Source organism: Halyomorpha halys, unplaced genomic scaffold, assembly GCF_000696795.3.
Source record: "Halyomorpha halys isolate HHAL.00 unplaced genomic scaffold, Hhal_1.1 Scaffold908.1, whole genome shotgun sequence".
NCBI classification, from domain to species: Eukaryota; Metazoa; Arthropoda; class Insecta; order Hemiptera; family Pentatomidae; genus Halyomorpha; species Halyomorpha halys.
Window position 1 is genome coordinate 392,967 of NW_027115706.1, and position 11,113 is coordinate 404,079.

The window sequence follows — 11,113 nt, forward strand, 5'->3', positions numbered from 1 at the left end:
AAATAAAGAAAAAAAGAAGAAATGCAAAATTTGGTTTCGGAATTCTACACATCTTATAACATAAGAATATTTAAAAAAATAAAATAGGTTTCTTTCATAAGTAAACGTTATGTTTAAATTTTTATATTGGCCCAAAATGTTCAACAGCCGACATGGTACAAAGAGTAAAAAAATAATAGTTTATTTTTTTTTAAATTGAAGTTAATTTTAGTTTTCAGAAAAATATAGTGTTGATTTAGAATTCTATTTTTTTTTTTTTTTTTTTTTGTATTAGTAATGATGTCAACATGTAGGCCTAGATCGCGCCACAAGCTTGGCTCAAACATAGAGAGGGATTGGGAAACCAGTCTTGCGGGTCAAGCCGTCCTGCGTGGATCTCTGTGAGTGTAAGCGTCTCTGGCCATAGTAAACCTTATGTTTGTGTGTCGTGCTGTACTGTTGTTGTTTGGCCTTATACTTCGACACTGATTCTAAAGGTAATGTCTTACCAATTTTTGTATAAATATTGTTTAGACTGTTGGCTTTTTAACACTATTCAATGATGTTAAACTCTTAAACTAAAGCCACATTAGTATGTGTTTTCACTCTGAGGAATTTCAAGTAATACTATCAATTATTTAATTTTTTTTTGTGAATAATTTTTTAAGCAATATATAAATTTAGAAATATGAGAGAACCAAGCATGATTTAATTAGTTAAAAGTTTTGTAGATGTTTGTCATTGTAATTAATAGCGATAAATAAAACGAAAAAATAATAAATTTACATTTTAAACATATATATTATGCAAATAGGCTGTATTTGACAACTAAATTATATCACAGCAAAATACAATAGTAATTTAATTATATTGTTTTTATTAAACCATAAGTATTGTTTGTAATATTTCATAAGAATAATTTAGGATATTTCCATATTTATAGTTTACAAATATTTATAGTGAAAGTTGTCATTTGTATTTTGGTTACAGATTTTTTATGTATTTGAATGAAATAAATTATTAAAGTATAATAGAATATTTCCAATTGAAATATGTACTGAGTTGTCATGGCAATAAATTTATATTATATTTCAACAGGGTTCTTGAATTTCAAATTAATATTTTCGTAAATTAATGCGATATGCAATCAAGATATGTACATTTCTAATATCAATCTAAAAGCTTTTGAAGAGGTGCAGTATATCAAGGGCAGGCACATCCCACCTGTGGCATTGGTCGCCTTCAACTTCTTTTCTTCTTCCTTAGTTTACCTGTTGCTGAGGAGTTGGTTAGAAAGAAGTACTTAGGCCCAGAACGAAATCATGGATGTGGCCCATTCCTCTTTGGGGAGATCAAAAGATTACCTAAAATCTCCAAGTTTTTATTGATTCCTCTTTTTATTATATAATTATTGTTATTTCAAGTACTTCTTGTGTTATCAGAAAATATCCTGGTAAGAAAAGGAAAAATTGAACCTAGATTAGCAGCGGCCCTGTGCAAATTACTTCCTTTATCCCTCCATTTCTATTAAGTTGTTTTAAAATACTTAGATCGTTTTAAATGGTTGTATTTCTAAGTATCCATGAACTTTAATGTCAGTCTATTGCTAAAAGCTCGTCCTGCTCCTACTCTGCTAAGTGTTGAAACGTGTTCCAGGATTTCTACTCTTGGCGCTTTGTAGGAGTGTCAAATGCAAGACATCCAATCAGCGTTCTGATGAGCCATTCTTATGATCAACTATCGTTCGTGGAATTGGAATAGTGGTAAATAGAACGCTTCCTTTGTAAATAATTATGTCTGCCAGCTCAGCACTGTTTCAGCTTTGTCGTCGATTTGTTAGATTTTCTTATGATGTATAATTCTAGGTTCTTTGAGCATTGTGGGGAAGTCTCCGTTGATATAACATGTTTTATGACTACTTCATCATATATATATATATATATATATATTTATAAAACTGTCAAATCGGTTGTAAGCTTATCTCTCGTCTTTAGACTAAACCACTTTCTTAACTATCTTATCTCAGATCTGCTCCATCACGAACGATTCATCAATAAAAAAAAAATTGCGTTTAAAGATTTTTGTGAGAAATAATTTCTAGATCTTTCTATCACGCGTTCTATAGAATATTCTTTTTTTGATTATCAGATTTTAACATAGTTAAACATTTTGTATTATATAAATTATTATTAAATATAGTTTTTTATGTGGATAGTTTCTATGTTTGTTTTTTATCAATTTATATTACAATTTTATTTTTAAAGTGGAAATCTTATCGTATTATTGATAAAATTTGAACTAGGCATATTTTGAAATTAGCTCCTTTTTTTTCTCTTTGTGTTGTGTCTTTTATTTCTAATTTACTGTAAAAACCAATTTAAATTTCAAAAGATGCTAGACCAACCGAATGCGTTGATTGGTAGTTTCTGTAATGAGGTTGTTAAACACGCATTTCTGCTCATAGCTTAGGTTTAGGATAATTAACCCAGTCGAGACAAAATGAAAAACTGATGGTTTCTTGCCAGAGCTAACGACTATTTAAAATGGTTTAAGATGTATGGTGGAGTCTGGTTTAGTATGCAGATTTTCAAAATTTAAGTAGCTTAATAAAACGTGGTAGATAAAATCTTAAAATTTACTATTTATTTCTCCCCTGTTATTAGTTACGATTTTTTTTATAAAATTGTTGAATTAATTTTAAAAAATATATTTATATGTATCATTCATTAAAATTGCTGAATCTTAACTTTTATAAAGTATCAATAAAAGGCTGTTTTTAAATTTTAAATTTATTATTTAAAACTAAGAATTTGCTTGATTACTTGGGATTTTTTGTTCTCTTATTTTTCTAATGGTTGAAACACATACATGTCATCAAGTATATCAGCAAATATATCTTTCCGACGAATGCTTCCCCATTTGACAATCATTTGTAAGGATGTATTTGACACAATACTCCTCTAAAACCGAGATATAGGACCAGATTCGTAGTGTGACCCTACCTTTATCCTCCAGGTCTTTAGAATCTTGGGAATGTTTGCCTACACCCACCTGCTGCTGTGCGTTACTGAAAAAGTATTGTATCTGTAGTTTTTTTTGAGGTTACGATTACGTTATACGAAATTCTTGAATCATGATTAAAGAACACACATTCGGGATACCAGTTTAATTACATGGTTAAACCTTTTCTTTTATGGTAATAGTAAAGGAATGTGTCATGAAAATTAGAAAGTCAAAAGTAAGGATAACATTAAAAAAAAAAAATCATCCAGTATACATTTATTTAATAGATTATTAATTTATGAGACAAGAGATAATATTGTTTAGACTATATGATATTATTTGAACATTTATAAAAAAAAATGCATTATGTCTCTGTAAGCAATAAGTTGAACTATCTAGGAATGATGTACTAAGACTATCTCTATTTGGTCTCTTAACTGATAACGTGAGATGTGCTTTCTCCGGTCACAGAATATGTGATATTATATTTTTATTACCTTTCTAGTCTTTTAAGTATATCTTATTGATATATTTTATTAGGTTCTTTGTGCTGGATTTTGTAATGTTTTAATATTCAATTAAATCAATATTTTCTTTGTAATTAATTAAAGCTTAATTATGAACATTAATTATAGTAAAACGTTATGAACATTCACAAGTAGTCTACTGTGAGAGTTTGAAATATAGTTTTTGTTTCGAAAAAAATACTAAATAAGTATTAGTATTACCTATTAGCTTTGACATTCACGAACTACCGTGGTTTTTCTGCTTTATGAAAACGTGTTTTCACTGTTGAGAAATGAAAATCCCAAAGATCACTTGGCAAGTCTCAGCAGCAGCGTTGGTGTACCGCGTGGGTAGCCATGAATGTTTCCCCACCATTCACCGTTTCATACTTTCTGCAAGGATAGTGTTACATAACAGGATTATTCTTTAAAAATAATTTAAATCTTGTTATTTTTCTCTGAAATTTGCTACAAATTAAACACAATTTGCCATACAAGAATATCTGTTTGCTATCTAAACATTAGTCCTTATCTCAACTAAGACCGTATAACAATATATTATCAGTTATAAATCATCACTTACTGATAAACTATATTGTTGAACTATTCCTTTGTGATTGTTGTATTAAATACAAAATAAAAGCTTCATTTGTTTATTTATATCATATTCTCACTAATGAATGAGGGGGCTCCAATTTCTGTTATTTTCCGATAGGAATTGTATACTTCGTCTGTTTATTTTCCCAAACTGATACTTTTGATATACAGAACGAGTTCTCATTGTGCCTATTTAGTTTACGATTCTGAGATATGTACAGATTGGTTGTATTGTATTTTGTAATTTTGCTTATGATCGATATCAGTTTAAGAAAAATAGTTTGGTGAATGCTTGTATTGTTCTCAGCCATTATAAATATTGATGTTCTTCTAAGTTGGATCTTTATTTCTCCTTAAATTGTTTCTCAGTATAAATTAGCGATGTTGTTTTTTAATACCTTGCAGCCATGAATTCGACCTTGCAAGGTCGTAATGATTATAAGTGTGTCTGAATATAATTACAGAATTATTCTTTAATATATTCTTAAACATTGAAACATACATAATAATCATTATAGAATAATCCGTAAATAGGATAGATTCACTTAAAATTATCACAAATGGTAGCTATCACAACAAAACAAAATCAAGAAAAATCCTATATTATTCACTTGCACTTACACCGACTTACCCGATGTAAAGTTGTTATAGTACAAGAGCCGGGAAGAAAAGAAGGCAGTTATATCACCCCAATTTTTTATTACTTTAATGAAAACTATGTAAAAACTGACGAGTCTGCCAATTATAGATGGGGGAATAAAAATGGCGGCTGTTTCAAACGCTTAAAAAACATTAATTTTTCATTCAGAGCTCAATATCTTAAAAACTACCAGCAACACTAGAAAATCTAAAAGAACATTATTAGAGAAGAGTAAATTAGCTGAAATATGAGCCACAATAGAGCTATTTACGTCCAGTAGTTCTCGAGATATAGCCTTTTAAAAAGCAACATTTCATAAAAATGTACTGCAATATCAGTAGTTAGTGAACTATTTTGAGAAATCTATATCTCAATAACCATTCGACGTATAAATGTCAATCAAATATAGCAATCAAATTAAAGCTAAATAATTGTACTACAAAGTAGTATATGACCTTTATCTTCGTAGGAATAGTAGTTTTCATGATATTTGCTAAAATAAACTGATTTATAGTTGTTGGGACAATAAGTTTGATTTATGAAAAACTTTATTTCAGAAAATATAAGACTAGTACTACACAATTACTATAAAATAGTTTAATACGTTTATCTTTGTAGGAGTAGCCGTTTCTATGATATTTGACAAAATAAACTCACAAAATATTATTTATAGTTGTTCGTATAAAATGTTGGATTTTTGAAAAAATATATCTCTAGACCCATAAGACGCACATATGTTTGCCAGCACTCAAAATAAAGGAAATTTAAGTAACTATAAAGACACTTATCTTCATATGGGTAGTAGTTTTTATGATATTCACATATGAATACGAATTTGGCAAATGAAAATTTGTCCGAACGACTATAAATCAATTTAGCTTAGCAAATTCCATGGAAACTACTACTCCTATGAAATAACGTCAGAAACTACTTTATAGCTCATTAAACTAGCTTTAATTTGAGTGCTAATAGACATTTGTACGGCAAATGGTTTTTGAGATATAGATTTTTCAAAATAAATCCATTAACTACTGATCTTTCAATACACTCTGCACAACATTTTAACGAAATGTTGCTTTTTAAAAAGCTATATCTCGGGAACTATTTAACTTAAATAACTCTATTAGGGCTCATATTTTAGCAAATTTGCCCTATTTCAAATGACGTTCTCTTAAGTTTTCTTGTGTTGTTGCTACTTTTTAAAATATAGAGCTCCGAATGAAAAATTAAGGTTTTGAAACAGCGTTTATATACGTATATATATACTTGTTGAAACTAGCATATTATTTTTATTTTAAAATAATTTTTTTTATGATCCTATTTTTATTGTTTTCATAATGTTATTACATAGTAATTAAACCATTTTATGCCAGACGATTGGCACTCAAATGTTTATTGTAATTATTCTTAGGGGACTGGACGTCCCAGAATAAAATTACATTTAATTCATCCTTCAGATTATAATTACACATAACTCAGCTACCCAACAAATTAATTTAATAGTTTAAACAATTTTTTCAGGACTTGCTGAACCTATGTGGTTTTGAATCATGCCTTTAAGCTGCTTTATTTCTTAAAAAATGAGATTTTTATAACATGTCTGTTAAACTATATAATTTATAATAATAACTTTTGAAGTAAAATGTATTGAAGCACTGTACAAAACAGATATTTAAGATAACAAATAAAGAAAAAATAAAATAACAACCGATAAGTTGAAATCAGCTCTGATACCGTTTAGACCAGATTAGGCACATCCAATACAAGGACTTTCACTGGAAGATATGCTATGTTTTCCTAACGTTCTGTTCTATTTTTAATATTGAGTAAGTTATTGAGAATAAACACGTCATTTAACAAAAAAAGTGCTAGAACTGCAGAAATCTTACATATGGCGTGGATGGTCTCATCAACACTAATACTCAAAAGTAGGTCAGCACTCAAAAGAACCTTGAAGGTTCAATTTTTAATAATTTATTTAGAAATCTCAATCCCTTTGTATAAATAATTTATTTATAGTGAATACAAATATAATAATAATAATTATAACGAACAGAAATGATTAATATACGCTTGAAAATATTTAAATCATTTCAGTTTGCTATAAGTTCTACGAATTTATCTGATGCCGCATTCTGTTTGTGGTGTACTCATAAATTACTTGTGTACATTATACGATACTTCAAAAATTTGTTTCAGCAATTTTTTTTTTCAAATCAATTAATTTTTTTTATTTTCTACTGTCATCAAATATTAGTATTTTAAAAAAATAAACCAATAGGTCATTAAATATGCGTTTAGTATTTATTTAATAATATTCTCAAGATTCTGAAAATGACATCATTTGTCTATGTTGGTAGAATTGAATTAGTTTATAAAGAATACAAAGCATCAATTTTTGTTTTGTTTTTTAATATTATCTAAATTATTACAGTACATTATAAAAAGAAAAACTTAATTCTTCATGAACTGCTTTATTTTTATTTCGTTGTGAAAAGTTGTGATTTTCTTAATCCAATTACACTGACAAATGTCATTTTTAGAATTCGTCTCTCGTAGAAGCCGAAACGTTGATTTAGGACTTCGATTTGTTAAAAGGAGAACTGGCATATTTGATGACCTATCAGCTTCTTTTTTATTTATTAATTATTAATGTTATTGTATCGTATGATAGTACATACTAATTAGTTCCTCAAAAATTCTGTCGAAATGTTTAAACGGTTCAAACTATACCGTTGGAATCCATCGCACCTAGCCTTGTGTTTAGGAGCTGAGTCTGAGAAAACTTCCTGCTACGTGAGCAGTTAGATAAAAAAAAAGAATAAAAAACACCTGACCCAAATAAGCGGCTTAAAACGGTGATGAACCCAGGTCTGAGACCGCACTAAACGCTACTATATTGTAGCCAACGTATTCACGTCAAGTTTGTTTTTGTGTGTGTTCGTATATAATACATATAAATATATTTGTATACACACACAGTACATAGGTTCACCACTATAATTTCCATAATTTTGATAATTTTTATTTGATTTTTTCTGTGACATGTTGTCGATATTTTGAGGTTATGTTGAATCTTATTCAATTTATTATTAAATTGATTCTTAATCTTACTATTCTTCTCCAAAAGCACGTAATTTGGATATTTAAATTCTAATGTTTAAAATGTTTTATTTATGTTTTGTTCTTTGTGACAGCAAATAAGTTGTTTAAATAAATAAATTTTAATTTTATCCATTACAGTCTCAAAACATTTTATTTTATTTTTAAGTCCGACGTTTGGGCCAATTCGGCCATCCTTAGAGACAATCTTAATACAATTTTAGAACTAAATAATTTAACAAATAAATGACTGTAATAAAGAATCTTAATTTTTGTTTTGATGTGAAAATTGAATAATTAGAGAAATTGGTGAATTGACCTGGGCAGAATAGCCTGCATGAGTGTTTTAAATTATTTTGTTCTAAAATTGTATGTATTAAGATTATCTATCCCTGAGGATGGCCCAATAGGCCGAAACATCGGAAGAGAATGAAATGTTTTGAGACTACAATGGATAAAATTTATTTATTTAAACAACATTAACACTTAAAAAAGTGTTTAAGATTATTAATAAAGTAAATAAGTTGTTATGATGAATTCGTAATGTACACATTTTGATCCGATACGTCTTGAAAGCTTGATTCATTGAAAACCGCTTGGAGTTTTTTGAAAATTTGTGTGAGAAAAAAAAAATCGAAAACCCGAAAGAACAAATTCTTTTCAAAATCAATGTCCTGTTAGAACCCGTCATCATAATTGAGGAATTTATTGCTTCAGGAAATTGTTACTTCATTCTTATAGGAAGTGAGATTCTCTAATGATTTTGTTGTCTACATGTTTTTTTAATTTTCCGCTCTGTTGCACAATTCGTAACAAAATTGTGTATAGTTTGGCCGGTTTACTATTTCAGGATAATCAGATTTGTTTATTTCTGGACCCAAAGAGTGCCCAATATAAATTTTATTTGCTATTGGAATCCGTAAAAAAAAATGTATCACATACTATTGGAAACATCAGAGTTAGGTGTTAAAAATTAATTTTATAAAAATAGCAATACAATTTTATAAAATTAAAATATATAAAAATTGCTACAGTTATGCCCGAGCGAAAATCGAATCATAATTCCAAACATTGCATTAATTTAAGTAGTAAAAATTTTATGGGTGCATCTTAGGGCTATAAATTTAGGATTTCGATGTTAGATTTTTTCGGAGGTTTTTTTTTTTTAAACTTTTTGATCATTTCTAAAATCTTTGGGTTAAAATATTTTTAATTTTCGAGGCTCTAGATACCGCTAACCGCTTAATCGGATTCTTTTGTTATCAGACCTTGATATTTTTTTTCCTTTTTCTTTAACATACTCGTATTAATAAAAAGTTTGGATAGTTTCGCATTAGGGTTTTTAATTTTTAATTTTTTTTTTTTTTTATTAAATTCTATATGCTTCATAGACTCAATTACAAAAAAAAAGTTAAATACTTTCTTCCTGTGTGTCATTTGTCGTGGAATTACTTTATAAATGAAAATGAAATTATTGTCATTTTTGTAGGAAGATAGTCCGGGTGGCGGTCAATAATAATTGAAAACTCTTTAAAAATATTGTAACCATTAATTTTAATTTCTTCCTCCAATCTACTTGTTATGTTCAAGTATCTTCTTCCAATATTGTCACTTTTGTTTTTAATTGGAATCCATTACCTTATTCACGATAAAGTATCTTGATTATCACTTAATTATCGTATAATATGAAAAATAGTTCAATATTCACATTGATAAAAAGATATTATAGTTATATGTATCTGTCCCTACTACGTATTACTGCTGGCAGTTCGGATGTGTCACCAGTGTTGGACCAGGCTCATTTGTATCACCAACAGTTTTTTAGTATGCTAATTGCGTAACATCTTAGGATCTCGGGACATCTGTTCGGTTGTTATTCGTAGCATCTTTATTCTTTCTTCCTTTTCTAGCATTCATCATAACATAATGCGTCTTTCTTTGTACGATACATTGATGGATCACGACGAGCCAAAAATTATTATAATGTAATTCATAATATATTGAATTTTAGTTTAGCACACAGCAATTCCTTGCTAATAATTGTAGGTTGATTACGAGTATAATAAAAGATGTGATTTTTGTATAAATGTATTTATGTATATGTATAGATATATTTAGAAAAAAATTGTTATCAAATTTATAAGAAAAATAAACAAAAAAAAATTATAAGTACAAGATAAAAAAAATAAACAAAAAATTTATAAGTACAGACTAAGAAAAATAAACAAATAATTTATAAATACAAGATAAGAAAAATAAACAAAAACTTTAGTCAAGAAATGAAACAAAAATGAAAAATAAGAAAATCATTGTTTACAATAAAATAGAAAACAAAATACTAGCCAAATATAATTAACTGCAAAAAAAAAAAAGCACCTTGTAAATTTCAAATATATAACTATAATAAAATCTATAAATATTCCTTTATTTAGAAATTATGTAACAAAGAAAATATTTTAAAAAAGAAGAAAAAATAAACTGTCAATAAATTAATGATAATGAACATGTTTTATAACATAAAAAAAAAATTCAAAAATCTGAAAAGTGTTTAAGGAATTATAAGTAAATTGAAACATTTTGAAAAATATCTACTGAATTATTCAAATAATGGTTTAGTGGTAAATAAATAAAATCAATTTATTTAATATTTTCCTATTATAGTTTAATGATTAATAAAATGGTTTAAACCATTTTTCAACATATCCCCTCCATCATAAATGTTATTGAATGGAGCTAGAATATTACAATGATATTTTTAATACAATTTCTATATAAAGCTATATTTTTGTGTTATTTTTAAACATCATAATTACAGTATATTTATTCATACATAATATTATTGAATATGAACTATATTAAAAATCAAATATAGGAGACTTGAAGCTGCTATTTTGAAAAATGCTGTCTACTTTATTAATTATTTTTATTTTATTTTAATTAATTTCTAGATCTTCAGATTTTTTTTCAAACGTTTTCTTATCATTTCTTTATGTTTGCTTATTAAATATATCAATTTTGAAAGAGTCTATCAATTCAAAATATAACATATGTAGTTAACTCTATATTTGTGACATATCACCTGAAAGGAGGAACATAAGATGTGCTAGATTGGGATGGAATGAAAGGATTAATTATTGTATTTATTAACCTTTGTATTTGTAACACTAATTATAGTGTTAATAAATACAAAGGGAGAAGAAATAAATGCCAACAAAATACAATTTTGTTTTATAAAAAAAAAGTTTTGTAAATATTTTACTAATATATTTCTATTTTATATATATAT

At 27.4% G+C, this 11,113-nt stretch overlaps 1 protein-coding gene across 2 annotated transcripts in view; it reads left to right on the forward strand.

Moving 5' to 3' along the window:
• The first annotated feature begins 337 nt into the window (after positions 1–337).
• The window catches only part of LOC106687022 (protein draper), a 129,992-nt gene continuing 119,216 nt past the window's right edge, over positions 338–11,113 (forward strand). For both annotated transcript variants that reach the window (XM_014430670.3, XM_014430672.3), the window contains exon 1: positions 338–476. The gene's annotated coding sequence lies outside the window, so the exon portion shown is untranslated. The remainder of the gene's footprint in view (positions 477–11,113) is intronic.